At 41.2% G+C, this 3,091-nt stretch overlaps 1 long non-coding RNA gene across 1 annotated transcript; it reads left to right on the forward strand.

Moving 5' to 3' along the window:
- The first annotated feature begins 860 nt into the window (after positions 1-860).
- On the forward strand, positions 861-1,210 carry LOC119766599. The gene is made up of 2 exons (XR_005277000.1): positions 861-1,020; positions 1,081-1,210. It is a non-coding gene; the product is annotated as an uncharacterized LOC119766599 (long non-coding RNA).
- The last annotated feature ends 1,881 nt before the right edge of the window (positions 1,211-3,091 follow it).

A 3,091-nucleotide genomic window follows, 5' to 3' on the forward strand; every position in this document is an offset into this window, starting at 1 on the left:
GACAGAGTAACCATTCGGCCACGCACTGCCACGCAAGTGAAAAGATATTGATGGCGACTTTCGTTAAGCAGTTAACCTCTCATCTTGCGTGTGGATGTGTGTGCCACCAAAATTATGAGAAATGGTCTCGCAAAATACAAATTATGATCAAAAGTGCATTAAATTTGATCTTTTTGGCCAGTAAATGGCATAAATTTACTCGAGGCGGTGCCGTTGCTGGTAAGTTTATATCTTAAATAGTATTTTTGGAGCTTTAATCGAGCATCAAACTCTTCATATGACGAAGATAATCAACAGCCAAAGAGTCCACTGTATTCAGAAGCCGGAGTAACTCCAAAGCTACATGACTCTATAGTTCTGATACCTTCACTCCTCAATAAAACAAAAAAAAACCTTTATAAACTACAGTAAAGGAAAATTTCATACGAATGTAATCAAATGAGTCGTTTAAGTAAGTTATTTTAAATTCTCCTTATAATCCTCTAGCAATCTGCTTACAATGAGATGCCACTGTAATTCCTGCTCCCATAAAGCTGTAACATGCTCGGAAAACATGAGAAAATCCACCTTCCTCCAACGAGGTGTAACGTTTACATCCACGAAAGTTCATCAATGTTCAGGGAAAAGTTTCTCGCCAAACACCTCCGACATCTGTTGCATCCTAAATTAAAAGTAATCCCATTCCAGCTCACCGGCAGCTAATGTAAATCAATCTTCTTTATTAGTCTGCTCTCTCGGAACCCCGGCTCGGACACTCCAGTTTGCGTATCCGTCCTCCTGGATGGAAGAAAATGCACTGCACCATATCATATCCATCTGGCAGTCTGCTCCATCAACCCTCCATCATCATCGTCTCCGCTGCCGGAACTTCCGAGGAGTTTCCCACCCCTCGACACGGAGATAATTGAAACGAGCACAAACCGCCAAAAATCAACATGTTCACCTCACCACCCACCAACCTTTTCGAGAACTGAGAAGGCAACGTGTTCATCTCGACCATCGCAACGAAAATGAAACAATGTAATAAATAATGAAACATTTTTACATTTAACATATTAAAAAAGCTGTACACGGTTATAGATTTCAGACCTGAGTCGTGTCTTCTTCCAGCACCTCCCTCCGAGGGAAGAGAAACGTCTTTCTAACCCAGTGAAAATAGGGCGTTTTTTATGTCAAGCTAAGACAAATATATTTAGAGAAATTTTAGAAATGATAAATAATTGTTTTTCATTACAATTTTTAACGTTACTCAATGTATGTTTATTATTTGTAGTGAATGACAAAATAAGATTAACTAAATAAAAAAAATAAAGTAAGATATGAAATTTGTGATTTCCAAATTCTTCGATTTTTATTTAATTTTTCCAGCCCTGGCTCGAAAAGCTCTCACCTTTTTCACAAACTCGACGCCGTCGTGTTATCTTGTCGCACCCGCCATTGCGACGTTCCGAGAAAAACGTGTTTTAATGTTTGACCTTGAATAAACAAAAACGAGCGCACGCAAAGTAAACAATAACAAACACGTTTTGTTTGGCTGACCATTATGTGCAATGTCCCGAAGTTTGGTTCAAGATGGTTGCTGGAGTCCCGAGTTATAATTACAAATCTTTGCGGTAGTCTAACTTGTACGTGCGTCAAACGTGTTCTGACCTGAAATTCCTTTGACCAGTTGTCGCACTTACATAAAATTTCAGGGAGTGGCAAGATAGCACGACAACATTGAAGCTACTTTCATATATGTAAAGTGACAAAAATGCACGGAGTTTTTTTTCGGATTTCGTTGTATATCTCAGGATTGAAATCGAATTTTGGGGATCTGTGAAGGTCAAAAGGTGAGGCATTGCCGCTCTTAACTCAATTTGGCCCAAAATGCACATACGACAAGTTAGCACGACGGCGACGAACTGTGATCGTTTTGTTTTGGGGTTCCTCCGTCAGTCATAGTCTTGCCCAACTTCGGTACCAGACTAACGACTAACTTTGCAGAGAACGTAATAATAATTGAAAAAGCTTTTTACTGGATACCACACACATAGCACCCACCCCCAGGAGGGGAGGTGAAAGCTTCAACCTCCCTCGCTTTCCAAACTTTCTCTCTCGCCCAGTACCGTGATCCACGCAAGGACGAGATTTCCAACGAGAATTTTTCAATATCAAAACCACTGTTTTGTGAGTGAACCCACCCCTTTTGCTGCTGCCACGTGCTAAAAACTCACACATACAGAGAGAGAGAGAGAGAGTTGGAATAAAAAGAAACGATGATGCTCCAACAGCTGTTTACTACCGATATAACAACAACGCAGCAAGAGAGTGAACATTCATTTTGAAAACCACGAAATTTTACTTTTTCATGCCAACGCTTGTTTTCCTTTTTTTCCCATCGCTTTTCAGGATAATTTTCCAAAGTACCTTTGTTAGATTCGATACACCCACCCCAAACGACCTCCCAACAGTGTTGGTGGAAAAGCAGAGGGAGAGCGAGAAAAGAGAAAGACTGATTTCCACCACGTGGCACGCAAGTCAATTTTCCATCAAAATAGAGTAGCGCCACAGAGTAACCCAGAGGGAGCACTGGCATTTAATTTATGGTTGCGTTACGTGGTACATCGTGGTACATCCCCCCTTTAGCAACACTTTTGATTGTCGTGAGCCTCAGAGTGAACTGACGTTTAAGCGTTACTTTTTTATCGCAGCAACCAGGTGCAATCTTTAGTTGTCAACATTTTCCAAAAGCTCTAAATCAACAAAGGGAATTTACTGACGGCTATCGTGGATAGGTTCCCCACATCCGGTCCGGAGTTTGCTGGAAAAGTTGGAAAAAGGACTTGGAACCACCGCTTTCACCGGGTGGGCCAATGCCCGCCAAAGAATTAACTGTTTCGAATGCTTCATGCTGGCAACTCTAGGCTTTCTGTACCAGCTGTGGCTCGAACTGACCAGGTTCTCACTGGAGATGTGGCTTCGCGTAATTAATTGCAAGTTCCAATTCCAACTGAATTCCAGTGATATTTTCAGAAAACTAAACTTTCTTCAAAGTGAAAATTTGTGCGTAATTGTTTGGGACAGTTTCCGTGGCCTTAACATTTCTGAC

Source organism: Culex quinquefasciatus, chromosome 2, assembly GCF_015732765.1.
Source record: "Culex quinquefasciatus strain JHB chromosome 2, VPISU_Cqui_1.0_pri_paternal, whole genome shotgun sequence".
Classification (NCBI taxonomy): domain Eukaryota; kingdom Metazoa; phylum Arthropoda; class Insecta; order Diptera; family Culicidae; genus Culex; species Culex quinquefasciatus.